This window comes from Protopterus annectens, chromosome 3.part1 (genome assembly GCF_019279795.1).
Source record: "Protopterus annectens isolate FY-2018-M chromosome 3.part1, PAN1.0, whole genome shotgun sequence".
NCBI classification, from domain to species: domain Eukaryota; kingdom Metazoa; phylum Chordata; order Ceratodontiformes; family Protopteridae; genus Protopterus; species Protopterus annectens.
The window spans coordinates 8,322,101-8,337,689 of NC_056732.1; positions in this window are offsets into that span (position 1 = coordinate 8,322,101).

The window sequence follows — 15,589 nt, forward strand, 5'->3', positions numbered from 1 at the left end:
CACTAAGTTCTCTTACAATAATGTGCAGCTCCTTAAGGCCATCAGCACTATTAACCACTAAGTACTCTTACAACAATATATGCATCTGCCTAAGGCCTTTAGCACTGTTAACCACCAAGTTCTCTAACAATAATATATGCATCTGCCTAGGGCCTTTAGCACTGTTAACCACTAAGTTCTCTTACAATAATATATTCATCTGCCTAAGGCCTTTAGCACTGTTAACCGCTAAGTTCTCTTACCATAATGTGTGCATCTGCCTAAGGCTTTCAGCACTGTTAACAACTAAGTTCTCTAACAATAACGTGCATCTGCCTAAGGCCTATAGCACTGTTAACCCCTAAGTTCTTTAACAATAATGTGCATCTGCCTAAGGCCTTCAGCACTGTTAACCACTAAGTTCTCTTGCAATAACGTGCATCTGCCTAAGGCCTTTAGCACTGTTAACCACTAAGTTCCCTTACAATAACCTGCATCTGCCTAAGGCCTTTAGCACTGTTAACCACTAAGTTCTCTTACAATAACATGCATCGGCGTTAGGCCTTCAGCACTGTTAACCACTAAGTTCTCTTACAATAACCTGCATCTGCCTAAGGCATTTAGCACTGTTAACCACTAAGTTCTCTTACAATAATATATGCATCTGCCTAAGGCCTTTAGCAATGCTAACCACTAAGTTCTCTTACAATAATGTGCATCTGCCTAAGGGCTGCAGCACTGTTAACCACTAAGTTTTCTTACAATAACGTGCATCTGCCTGAGGCCTTTAGCAGTGTTAACCACTTAGTTCTCTAAACATAGCGTGCATCTGCCTAATGCATTTAGCACTGTTAACCACTAAGTTTTCTTACAATAACGTGCATCTGCTAAGGCTTTTAGCACTGTTAACCAATAAGTTATCTTACAATAACATGCATCTGCCTAAGACCTTTAGCACTGTTGACCACTAAGATCTCTTACAATAATATATGCATCTGCCTAAGGCCTTTAGCACTGTTGACTACTCTTGTGGGAGGAGAGGCTGGACTCTGCCCTTCTGAGCTGGGAATTTCTGGTTAAAGGCTTATAGTGCCTGCATATTTCAACTGTTTCTTACTGAAATTGGTACACCTTGTTTGCTGTAGCATAGACTAGATCCAGGCCTGCTGAATCTAGCTTTGTTTGTATGCTTGTTGTTTGTTTGCTTGTTATTTCCCTGAAACGCTAATACCACCTAAAACGTGGCTTGTCAGTGCTTCTGTGGATCCCTAGTGATATCTGCATTGCTTACTGTACGTATTTCCTTGTTTCACTTAAAAGAAAGTTACTGTTTGTCATTTTTGCATTTAAGTTACCTGTAACACATTGCATTTAAGTTACCTGGCACTTGCTCACTAAAGCAATTATATAAGTCAGCACTAAAAAATTAAAAGCACTACCCCCTCACAAACTCCCCTTGAGTACCTTGTTCCCCATTGGCCCTTTTTTTCAATTATAAAGGAATTCCCAATACTATTCTAGCATGTCCAAAGGTCAGTTGTCAATCTCCTCTCCGGTCCAGCTGGTGAATCTGGGAATCTTGAGGCAATGTTACAACTGCCTCATGTACACAGACAACCCTCTCCTCCTCCCAATAAATTCCAACACATGTGAGAGATGCATCCATATAGCCAAACTGGAGGCTAAGCTCTCTCAACTCAGTACTGGTGTAACCAGTCAGGAGGAGAAGGAAACCACACTCACTACAATTCCAGTCTCATATAGACCTACCACGACAACAAACCAAACACATAAGCACACAAAAACATACTCGGAGGCTCTAAATAAAAATCTGCCTAAGCAGCAGAGACCTCCAAAGTAGACACCCAAGCAACCACTACCCCAAAACAAAACATGTGCAAAACATTGCTCACAAAGCCAGTGTGCTGAACAGTCACAGCCCTTAAGGCTAAACAGCACACCTGATGCACTTGTAATAGGTGACTCTATTGTCAGGCACACTGACGTCCCGCTCACCAGGCTGAACAAAGAGAAGGTCACGGTGAGCTGCCTGTCGGGCGCTAGGATCCGCCACATAACACAAGCACTCAGATCACTCCAAGGCAAGTACAAATATGACTCAGTCATTGTCCATGCTGGTGTGAATGACCTGAGACATACCTCCATGGACTACATGAAAAGAGACATAGAGGAGCTCTCTGAGCATGTGGCCCAGGTCGGTATGACCCTGACCTTAAGTAGCATCTTACCCTCACCAAGAATGATGCCACAATATGAAGACAAGATGATCAATTTCAACAATTGGCTTAAGTATTGGTGTCATTCAAAGGGGATCCAATGCCTGTCAGTCTGGGATGACATGCTCAACAAGCCACGATGCTTCGCTAGGGATGGCTTGCACCTGTCACCCCTGGGCTTTCGGATATTGGCAGTCTCTTGCTACCCCCATAGTGCCTTTTTTAGGCAAGGCTCAAAAGACAAACCCACCTCCATAGGTATCACAAGGGATAAGAAACTAAGAGTAATGCTACTCAAAGCCAGAAGTCTAAACCTCAAGATGCACGCACTGGAAACTCTCCTTAGCATGGAGAACATCGATATCTATGCAGTAACAGAAACCTGGTTCAAGGCTCCCGAGAGCACCCCAGCACTACCAGGTTATACCTTATACCATGCTTTTCGGCCCCAAAACTTGGACCGAACCACAAAAGGAGGGGGAGTATCAATATTCGTCAAAGATACCCACACCTCCAGGTTGGTGGCACAGCACGAAGCATCAGAGACTATCCATGTGCAACTAACAGTGGGTAAAACTGCCTTCCAGTTTATAGCCTGCTACAGACCACCCTCCCAAACCCAGGAACCCTACTTGGCCTTCCTGAGAACACTGGAAAATATGAAGGTCTCTCCAAACATCATTATATTGGGTGACTTCAACTACCCAAACATAGACTGGGAGCATTTCTCTAGCTCCAACACCCTAGCCCAAAGGTTCCTAGAATTTATAAACTCAAATGCTATGGAACAACTTGTTACCACTCCCACAAGAGGGGAAAATGTACTGGACCTGATCATCACCAACATGGGGACTCTATACTCCAGACCAGAAGTGTATCCCTCACTGGTAAGATCAGACCATAAACTAATCTCACTGGATATTCACATCCCGACCCCACCTCCTGCCCAGAAAACCACAGTGAAAAACTTCTCTAAAGCAAATTTCACACTCCTCAAAACCGAGGTGGAATCCTTCAAAGCCCCCGGGCCTGTGGAAAATACGGCCCAGACCGCAGAATCCTTTATAAATGCATTCTATGAACACCTTCAGGAATGCATGGATCATGCAATCCCAAATAAAAGCAAGACTCAATCCCCCAAAGGCAGACGTCCTGTCTGGTGGACCCCAGCCATAAACAAATTATACAATAGAAGGAAGAAGCTACTAAATGATAGAGCAAAATCCCAAAAAGGGAAGGCATCTCTGATCAGTATTAGCAAAAAACTATAGGCACTCATAAAATCGTCTAAGGCCAGCTTCGAGAGAAAAATTGCACAGGCCACTAAGGATAATCACAAGGCTTTCTTTAGTTATGTTAGGAACCTGGGTGGGAATTCCCAGATATGCTCAGAATTAGTCCAAAATGACAAAAAATACACCAAACCCACAGACATTGCCAACATCCTAGCTGACAGGTTCAGCGCAAACTTCTCCCCCCCCTCCCCACCAAAAAGGCAAATATCTATCCCAGCAGAGTGCTGCCCCCCTGAAATCTCAGATGCTCAGGTAATAGCTGCCCACTCCAAAGCAAAAAACACAGCATCAATGGGACCAGACGGTATCCCGTGCTGCGTCCTACATGAACTCCAAGAAGAGCTAAACCCAAACATAAAACTACTGTTCAATCTCAGCCTTACTACAGGATATGTTCCCAAAGAGTGGCGTACAGCAACAGTGGTCCCTCTCCACAAAGGTGGTGCCTCAACGGATCCTGGAAACTATCACCCTATAAGCCTGACTAGCTTGGTCTGTAAAGCTATGGAAAGGATCATCATGGACCTCATCAATAAAGATATTGGGGAGCTACACACACTGGATCCTACCCAGTTCAGCTTTGTTAAGGGCAGATCCTGCCTCTTAAACCTGGTTGATTTCTTTGAAACAGTCACCAAGGCCATTGATGAGTGGAAGGTGGTCCACACAGCCTATCTGGACCTCGCAAAAGCCTTCGATACAATACCCCACTTGGGCATTATAGATAAGCTCACCAGCTTAAATATAAACCCCCATGTCACTAGATGGGTTGCAAACTGGCTCAAGGACAGAACCCACATGGTTAGAATTGCTGGAGCCATGTCAGACTCCAAACCAGTTACAAGTGGCATCCCACAAGGCTCAGTCCTGGGACCTCTCTTGTTCGGTATATATTTCTCGGAGGTACAGGCCAACACGGAAGGACTGTGGCTGACCAAGTTCGCAGATGACTGCAAACTGGGCACCCATAATCGACTCTCCAGCCGACACAAGCATCCTCCAAAAGGGCCTCATAGAAACAGACAACTGGTGCCAGAGCCATGGCCTCAAGCTAAACGCCAAAAAGTGTATAGTCATCCCCTTTGGCAAAAACAAAGTGCCCACAAATTACCACATAGGTGGTAATCCATTAAGTACAGAAGAAGTAATTAGGGACCTGGGGACCCAAGTTGATAGCAGTCTCTCATTGGACAACCACGTGGCCAAAGTGGTTAGAAAAACATTTTATATAGCCCACCTAATCATGAAGGGATTCACATCTAGATCAGGGGAGGACATCGTGCCTCTTTACTCATCCCTCATCAGGCCCATAATTGAGTACAATGCCCCTTTTGGGATGTACCTTACCGGACACCTGCGGCAACTGGAGGGACCCCAGGAGTACCTCATGAAGAGGATCAAAGGGCTCAAACAGATGCCATATGCTGCCCGGTTAAAGAAACTCCAGCTCTACTCAGTGGCATACCGCCTGTTCAGGGGCGATCTGTGCCTGACGTATAAAGCCATGTCCAACCCAGAATTAATGGACATGCTGCACCTCAGAAAATCCAAATCCCATCGAGCTACGCGCTCGAGAGACTTGAACCTCAGCACTGAAATAAATAGGACATGCTGGAGGGACAGATTCATAACCCAGAGGGTCCCTTCACTCTGGAATAAAATTCCAGTCCAGGTTAGGCAGAGTCCCTCATTGACTCTCTTCAAGAGGAATCTTGATGAGTGGATGGGAGATCGTAGGTTTAACCAGGGTATCACTTCTGTGTCACTGCTAGACAGAGGCACAGTATACTAACCTCGAAAAAGGGCATAGCAAAATCAATTTAAAATGGGTGACGAAAGCCAAACACATTCTGGCTAGGCTTATAAATGCTCTAGGGCAGATAGCCTAGTATGAACCTATGAACCTATGAACCTAAGTTCTCTTACAATAACGTGCATCTGCCTAAGGCCTTTTGCACTGTTAACCACAAAGTTCTCTTACAATAATATATGCATCTGCCTAAGGCCTTTAGGACTTTTAACCACTAAGTTCTCTAGCAATAACGTGCATCTGCCTAGGGCCTTTAGCACTGTTAACCACAAAGTTGTCTTACAAATATATATGCATCTGCATAAGGCCTTTAGCACTGTTAACCACTAAGTTCTCTTACAATAGTATATGCATCTGCCTAAGGCCTTTAGTACTGTTAACCACTAAGTTTTCTTACAATAACGTGCATCTGCCTAAGGCCTTTAGCACCGTTAACCACTAAGATCTCTTACAATAATATATGCATCTGCCTAAGGCCTTTAGCACTGTTAACCACTAAGTTCTCTTATAATAATATATGCATCTGCCTAAGGCCTTTAGCACTGTTAACCACTGAGTTCTCGTACAATTATATATGCATCTGCCTAAGGCCTTTAGCACTGTTAACCACTAAGTTCTCTTACTATAATATATGCATCTGCCTATGGCCTTTAGCACTGGTAACCACTAAGTTCTCTTACAATAATATATGCATCTGCCTAAGGCCTTTACCACTGGTAACCACTAAGTTCTCTTACAATAACGTGCATCTGCCTAAGGCCTTCAGCACTGTTAACCACTAAGTTCTCTTACAATAATGTGCATCTGCCTAAGGCCTTTAGCACTGTTAACCACTAAGTTCTCTTGCAATAATATATGCATTTGCCTAAGACCTTCCACATTGTTAAATACTAAGTTCTCTTACAATAACGTGCATCTGCCTAAGGCCTTTAGCACAGTTGACCACTAAGTTCTCTTACAATAATGTGCATCTGCCTAAGGCCTTTAGCACAGTTAACCACTAAGTTCTCTTACAATAATATATGTATCTGCCTAAGGCCCTTAGCACTGCTAACCACTAAGTTCTCTTACAATAACGTGCATTTGCCTAAGGGCTTCAGCACTGTTAACCACTACATTTTTTTACAATAACATGCATCTGCCTAAAGCCTTTAGCAGTGTTATCCACTAAGTTCTCTAAGCATAACGTGCATCTGCCTAAGGCATTTACCACTGTTATCCACTAAGTTTTCTTACAATAACGTGCATCTGCCTAAGGCCTTTAGCACTGTTAACCACTAAGTTCTCTTACAATAACGTGCATCTGCCTAAGGCCTTTAGCACTGTTAACCACTAAGTTCTCTTACAATAATATATGCATCTGCCTAAGGCCTTTAGTACTGTTAACCATTAAGTTCTCTTACTATAGTATATGCATCTGCCTAAGGCCTTTAGTACTGTTAACCACTAAGTTCTCTTACAATAACATGCATCTCCCTAAGGGCTTCAGCACTTTTAACCACTAAGTTCTCTTACAATAATATATGCATCTGCCTAAGGCCTTTAGCACTGTTAACCACTAAGTTCTCTTACAATAACGTGCATCTCCCTAAGGGCTTCAGCACTTTTAACCACTATGTTCTCTTACAATAATATATGCATCTGCCTAAGGCCTTTAGCACTGTTAACCACTAAATTTTGTTACAATAATATGCATCTGCCTAAGGCCATTAGCACTGTTAACCACTAAGTTCTCTAACAATTTTCACAAAAAACCTTTCATCATATTCCCAGAATCCACAATACAAATCTTATATACTCGGCCTTTGCCGATGACTTAAATATATATTTCCAACTCCCCACTACTGACCTCCCAAAATTACTTAAAAGCTATTGATCAGTTCTCGGTAGTTTCAAACTATAACTTAAATTTAAACAAGTCACACGTATTTCCCCCTCAATCCTATAGGTCATAAAGAATTGTACTTTCCCATGAGTAAGATCAAAATAAACTATTAGATAAAATATCTAGGAATACTATTTACTTCGGACTTCAAGGATATTATAAACAATAACCTACTAAGTACATGGACTAGTATTCAAAACGATATTGATAGATGGAAGAACATCAATATGTCTCTACTGTCAAAAGCTAGTGTTGTCAAGATGAATTTTCTACCAATAATACTCTTTCAATTAAATGCTACTTTTTCAGATATTCCCCAAAACTTCTTCCTTGCCATGGAAAAAGCTATATCAAGATTCTTATGGTATCCCAAATCTACCAGAATTAAATATGGAAAACTTGCACTCACCAAAGATAAGTGGGGATTGGGGTTGCCTGATTTTAAGCTTTACTATAGTATAATTACTGTCTACAGACTAATACAAATAATAATGACTCATATATAAATACTTGGACACTCCAGTGGACCAAAATCTGGTATGAACAGCTGAAATCCCTTGGCTGTAATATCAAATCCTTACCATTCTTGAATTTAAATCAGACTAGCATATACACAAAGAATCTACACCCACTAATTAAAAACATGATTCTTACAACACAGAAACTATTTAAATAATTGCAATTAGCTGATGCTTTTGCCCTTATACAACCGTTACACCTAAATCCTAATCTACTAATAAATAATAAACCTGTAAATCTAACAAACTACCCCCTGATAAAAGACTACACAATATGGGATATATACCAATGGAAATACTCTAACATGGGGCAAATGAGACTTGAACTCAAACTTCCTAAGAAATATAGTATTATCCTTAACCAACTTCACCATCTTATAAATGCTAAATTCTCACAAATACACACTGACTTACAGAACATAAATTTAGTTAAATTAATACTTGAAAATCTTGCGATTAAAGGGAAAACAATTTCTAGGACTTATAAAATTGTAATGAGCGCAAAACATCAGAATTCTTTATTATTTTCAAACTATTGGCAAACGAAAAATCAATCAGTGACTGAAGAAAGCAAGAAACTAGCCATTGAAAATACAATCAAATTCATTCCTTTCAAGAAGCTGTTATATACACAAATTATGGTAAATAACAATCTATATTATACCTGGAGCATTTCTCCCCGGGCCTCCGCTGAAAACAGGCTCTGTGAAACCTAGTCGGACATTCCCGGTCAACAAATGTTAAAATAAAACAAAATAAATAAATAAATACCTTATCTAAATTAAATAAATTCAATCCTAACTTTTTGCCTATATGTCCCCATTGCCCGGATCAAACAGCTGATATTTTGCATATCATGTGGAACTGTACTAAGATGCACAACTTATTTTGTTCCTTGAGAGTAAGATTAGAGAAGATGGGATATGAAAAATCAACCCTTGCATGGGAGATAGCTATATTGCATATTAACATCAATCAACTTCAAAAAATATTAAAACATGTCTTTATTACGATGTGTGCCCTTATTAAATTCTTTATTACAAAGAATTGGAATGTCATGTCACCAATTACATGGAAAAATTTTAGCAATCTTGCTATCAAATATATCTCATCTCACAAATTAATTTATTCAAAAACAAAAAACAAACGCTATTACTAAAAATATTGGGGTTACTTACTGGATATAATTCGTGACAAATAAAATTCGCCCACAAATTGACATGAAAAGCTAACCCTTTAATAAGAAATGAATGTAGTATAACCAGTTTTCTTGCATCTTCCCCCTTCTCTTAGTATATGTGTATCTAGATATTTTCCCTAACCATACAATTGTTGTTTCTTTCGGCTTTTCCTGGTTAGGGGTCGCCACAGCGGAACTCCAGTCCGCTAATGATTGGTAGTTGATTTTTACATGCCGAGTTACCAGCCCTGATGCACAACCTTCAATGTAGGTACACCCATTCACGAATGTCTCCACGTAGAAGACACTCTATCTGAGAATCGAACCAGACAGCGTCTTACTGTGAGGCGACAACGCTACTGCAGCACCACCACCGCGGGTTCCCTAACCATACAATAAATGGTTGAATTTCTATTTTTATTTTCTATATAGACTATCCCCATTCCACTATCCCTTATGAGACCAAATGAACATAAGAATTCTCATACTCTACTTGACGATGTAGTGATGTCTAGTGTATATATTGTATATATATATATATATATATATATATATATATATATATATATGTATAATTTTCTTGAAACTAGATTGTTGTCTGTTTTCTTTAGATATGTATTTGTATTGTTTATTTGTGTTTTTGAGTTACTGTATTGTTGTTATTATTTGGAAAAAAAGAAAATTGAAATAAAGAGATTTTGGAAAAAAAAAGTTCTCTAACAATAACATGCATTTGCCTAAGACCTTCAGCACTGTTAACCACCAAGTTCTCTTACAATAATATGTGCATTTGCCTAAGGCCTTTAGCACTGTTAAACACTAAGTTCTCTTACAATAATATATGCATCTGCGTTAGGCCTTCAGCACTGTTAACCACTAAGTTCTCTTACAATAATATATGCATCTGCGTTAGGCCTTCAGCACTGTTAACCATTAAGTTCTCTTACAATAACCTGCATCTGCCTAAGGCCTTTAGCACTGTTAACCACTAAGTTCTCTTACAATAATATGTGCATTTGCCTAAGGCCTTTAGCACTGTTAAACACTAAGTTCTCTTACAATAATATATGCATCTGTGTTAGGCCTTCAGCACTGTTAATCACTAAGTTCTCTTACAATAATATATGAATCTGCGTTAGGCCTTCAGCACTGTTAACCATTAAGTTCTCTTACAATAACCTGCATCTGCCTAAGGCCTTTAGCACTGTTAACCACTTAGTTCTCTTACAATAATATATGCATCTGCCAAAGACCTTTAGCACTGTTAACCACTAAGTTCTCTTACAATAACATGCATCAGCCTAAGACCTTCAGCACTGTTAACCACTAAGTTCTCTTACAATAACATGCAGCTGCCTAAGGCCTTTAGCACTGTTAACCACTTAGTTCTCTTACAATAATATATGCATCTGCCTAAGGCTTTCAGCACTGTTATCCATTAAGTTCTCTTACCTCAACTCAGTAAAACTGGTTTAGCTGAAACTGTTCTTTGGACTCTCACTAGTTATGTGTATAGCTGATGTCGGATAATGCATTGGGGTAGCCACTCCTGTCTCTATGCCAGTATCTGCAGAGGCACCATACAATACTTAGCCCAATATCCCTTGTTATTCATAATATTTGTGAATTATATGACACTGAACTGCAGGGCAGTTTAACTAATCCAATGAGTTTATGACTTAGTGAGGCTCTGCTCTTATCCCCAGACAATTGGCATAAAAAAACAAAATTTACTCATACTTCAATCAAGTACAAAATTGGCATAATATCTTGGCCTCTTACTAAGTGTGCTAAAAAAAGTTGTGCTGTTTACCTCTGCAAACCTAACAAAGACACAGCGTCCATAAATTCACTTTTTCAAATTCTTTCAAAGTAGAACTCTCTGGCTGAAATAGTCTAAACCATCATACACATTTTTCTTAACTCACACATAAAATCTGCTTTCCAAACGATCAATGCAACACTAAAACTAATAAGAAAGTTGGTCTTTTTTTCTCACTATACTAACTGAATACTTGTGCATTCTTGCAGCCTATTCTCTTATCTTTTCCTTGCAGCTTAACTAATTTGTACTCTTCATAGCTTTTATCTTTAGAATACCCAGACTGACTGCTCAGCCTCATTTTAAATTTGCCAATCTCTCATTACAGACGCTTCTCTGGCTTGCATTTGATGCTGATTAGACATGCACACTCGGACATGCACTACCTCAATAAATGCCAGAACAAAACATAATTGTTTAGACATATACTGTTAACAAATGCATTTTGACTAAAATCCCCTACTTTAAATGATTTGGAGGATAACATGTTCTCTGTTGATCTCTTGATAGTATGGAATACCACATGTTCTGTGCCAAATCCTGCAAAGTTACCCTCTAAGAGTATACTCACAGACCACACTTGAGCAAGGACGTTCTGTACATGCAATTCTGAATTAAATCGATCTATCGATATTCGGCCTCTCATTTTCTTAAACTCTTCTGTCTTCCCTCTTTCATTAGTTTCTATGAGTCATAATTTCTCAATATTTGTGAAATGGTGATTACTTTACATTTTAATTTCTGTTGCACCTTATCTCTTAATGTTTCTAAATTCTTTGCAAATTGCAAGTACTATTCTCTGACTGTTGTGCAACTGAATTTCTGCAGTTTTTTTTTAGACTTATTACTTTTGGGATTTTATAATTTGTTATGGCAGTTACTACCAGAATACTGCATTGTAACTTATGTTAATTGCCATAGTTCTCCATATAGCAAACAGAGCTTTTCTCCCAGGGACTTCACTGAAAATGAATTATCCATAGTCACAATTCTGGAACAACAAAAATAAATAAATAAACTGGTATTAGGTTTTATGCACTGAGGTTCATTTATATATTTTGTATGACTCTAAACATTCCCAATGCTCAAAAAAATTGTGGTGTCATATTCTGGAGGTTAAAAACAATTTTTTGGTATACTTTTCAGATTCCACAATTTTCTTCAGCAAAAAAAAAAATGAAATAAAAAATGCGAAAATTTGAAATGTATTCAGCAAAACGTAATTGATTAAATACATCTATTATTTATATTTAATAAAGGGGTATGTTCAAGCATGCTCAGTCAAGCACCATATAACTATATGCAGACAATCTAAGCTGCTACCTGACATCCGTCTTTAGAGGTGCATTATCAAAACCACCTCCATTACAGCATTCCCAAAGCCTGGAAATTAAATCTGTGACTGGGATCTGCATAGTTCAAATGCAAAGCAAGAGCATTGGACATGTATTCATTATTCATGTATCTAATATGTTCATAAATATACATTTTACAAAAGGTGTTAGCTATATAAAAGCAACGATGCTTACACCTGGCAAAACATTATAAACAACTTGTACTAACAGTTGTAAAACTGCTATTTAATAGTATTTGTGATATAATAAGAGTATATTTATCTGTCTGATACAGCTGTATACAGATCTTATTTATCAGGATCACATCAAAATGAAGAGACTTTGCACAGAAAGTTCTGAACTCTAATTTTAATCAGTTGTAGAATATTATATATTCCATAGCAGAAATATTGTGAGACATGAAAGTATTGTGGGTTATAATGCAAAGCCTAGAATGATCACTGCCAGATTAAGTAAAATGCAATTAAGAGACAGAGTTGTATGCAGAGTATGTTGTGCACGCTGCAAAAGATACTGTTGTCTAATAAATATATGAATGCACAGGCATTAACTGTAGTATTATCTATGGAAATGCCAGTTTAAACTAACTACCCTTTGGTTGGAGTTTCCAAGACAATGCAGGTTATAAGGGGCTTCCTTATTTTTCACCAGCAGTTTAAATGTTTACATTTATGCGATTTTCACAGGGAAAAAATAAGTGTGGGGAAAATTGTACAGCCTGCATATTCAAAACCAAAATGATTTTCTATGACTGGGTCTATATCAGTTCACAAAGTGACAGTTCAGGGAATGACATTTCATCAGAAATGCAGTTCATTGAAATCCACTCTTGTGGAGGGATGCACTCCCCACACCCCCGCTAATTATATATACCAACTCCGAGATTGCACTGCAGTGGGAAAAGGGCAAATTTCCTGATCCTCACTGCACTGCGATCTCAGTATGAAAAGTTTGACGAATGGCATGTTCGATGTACGTGAACCGAAAATGCCGTTTGCTGAAGTGAATTTTTGCTGAACTGTTATCGACCCTCTATGACTTTATAATCGCTGTTTAGTTTCCTCAGTTGTAGCTCATTATCTTAAAACGAACCTTTTTAATGTTCGGTGTCTAACAACTTCACATTGCAAGTAACTTACTTAGCACATACAAGCTAATAAATACTGGGATAATACAATCCATATCTGTAGTTGCCACATTATATTTTCTTGTTTGTACATTTTTAGTAGTTCTCTCTACTTTAGTGCCTCTTTGCTCACTAAAACTAAACTCCTTTAGTCTTCAAAGGTTTCTCTTCACAGTTGATTTTTTTTTTTTGAAACATAAACTTTTTATTCAGAAATGACAACCAGATTTAAGTAGCTTTGCATTATAGTCATTAGCAGCATTTCAGAATTTGCAAAACAATGTATTTACTAATTTATCCAAGGGAAAATACTTCAATACAGTAACATACAATCTGATAAAAACGGTTACCAACGGACAATTTAGGAAGCATAGTTTTTCACTTTAAATAAATATAAGGATCATTTTGTCTAGAGTTGTCTGTTTTAGTTCCAGATTCCAAATGGACAATTACAGATTCATAAGTTCCTGTACTTGTTGCACAAAATCCAACTCCATGGGTAGGGATCTTTATTTTTATTTGCAGGTAATATATTTCTTTGCTGCTATCATTATAAGATCCAAAAATGCTCCTTCATGTCTATTGCAGATATGAAAGTCTTTCAGGTCAATTACAAACAAAGCAGGAAGAAGACAGACAAACCCAGTTGAAAGTTTATCACAAATCCCCTCTAATTCATGTTTAAAGGCTACCAGACCCACACATTTCCAAAATCTATGATGCCAGTTCACCACTATCTCTATGCTATACCTTTACATATCAAGGATACTATCACAAACATCTGGGCCAACCTGGCTAGAGTACAGCGTTATTTAAATTGGGATTGCCAACCAAAAAATACTTCTTTGGACCTCCTTCATTTTGATAACTTTCAATTTATTTTCTCACAACAATCCAAATTTCTCAATTTTCTTCAGTCTCCCACCTAACAATATAACAATATGCTTATAATACCTCTCTCTTCGAGCCTCCACTGAAAATGGGCTCTGCTTGGCCCAGTGGACTTCTCCACCATCAAACTGGAAATAAATATTTTGTAAATACCCTCCCCCCCAATATTTTATGAAATCTAACTCAAAGAGGGCCATCATCTCTTTTTATTTTCCAAAATGCTGTCTTGTATAATGTTTCCAGGAACCTATCAACGTTCTCTAAGGTCTTCTGCTACCACACATCTATCCTGAAAATGGTGCCAGTTGAAAAGCCTCCATTCCTTAGTAGCTGCTCCCATAACATTAATCCTGCACAATTTTTCAATTTATTCCTAATACTAAGTCTATAAATTGTCAATGCCTATTCATCATTATAGGTAAACAGTTGAATGGATCAAGCAAGAAGTTACAAAATAATTGAGAGAAGCTGCCTAGAGCTAAGTGGCCTGCTAACATTTGGCTTCTGATAACATTTCTTTAAACCTCCTAACCACCTAAGTAGCATGTCTTTCCAAACTACTGTGTAATTGTTCCTAAATTGCCATGGAACATCCTCAGCTTAGCAGCTGTGCCATAATATTCTATTTCAGCCACTTCCAATACTCCATGAGAGAAAGGGGAAGTCAGTATATTCAACTGTACTATATGTTTTCTGCCAAACCAAATAAAATTGAGAACCAATGGACGAGGGACTGGTAGACCTCTACAAGTGCAAAGAACTAGAGGCAATATAAATCAAAATACAGCTTGTCCTTACTATACGAAGTCTAGACATATCATACATGTTCCTATGAAATCCCCTTTATTTTCACTAAGATCTCTTTTAATGTTAAGTCCACAAGGTCAGTTAGGGTACCAGCCAGATTCACTCTAAGTAAGTCATTTTGTCAGGTTCACCCAGGAAAGGAAACTCCTCTACAAAAGCTAGAATTGGGATATGGTTTTGTCCGACTAATCATCTACCAACGAATAAGTAGCATCTGCTGCAAAAAACAACAATAACCAAAAAATGCAGCAAAATATGAATCTACCAGGTACCAAATACAAAAAAGGCACAGTAACCAATAAACAAAGACATTTTATTCCACTTCAGTTAAGTGTTTTTGTTATATAAAAGAACTTCATCAGAACTGAAGTAACACATGACAAAGAACAATTAAATAGACAAAATTGTTCAAGTCGTGGAAGAACAATCAATAAAAAACAGCAAGTGTGAAATTAGGAAACAAACATAAAAAATAGTCATGAAAATTGTAAACATGCGATAACTTTAAAAAACGTTTTTATAAAATACATATAAGCATTTGCTAAACCATCTAATGCTAAAAAAAGTAAATATTGTAAAGAGTATACAATGATAATTTGGCAGCTCTTAACCTAAAGATACCGGACAAAAATGGTTATTCTTCCTGTGGCTTGATCAGCTTTTTATTTAATTGTTCATTGTCTC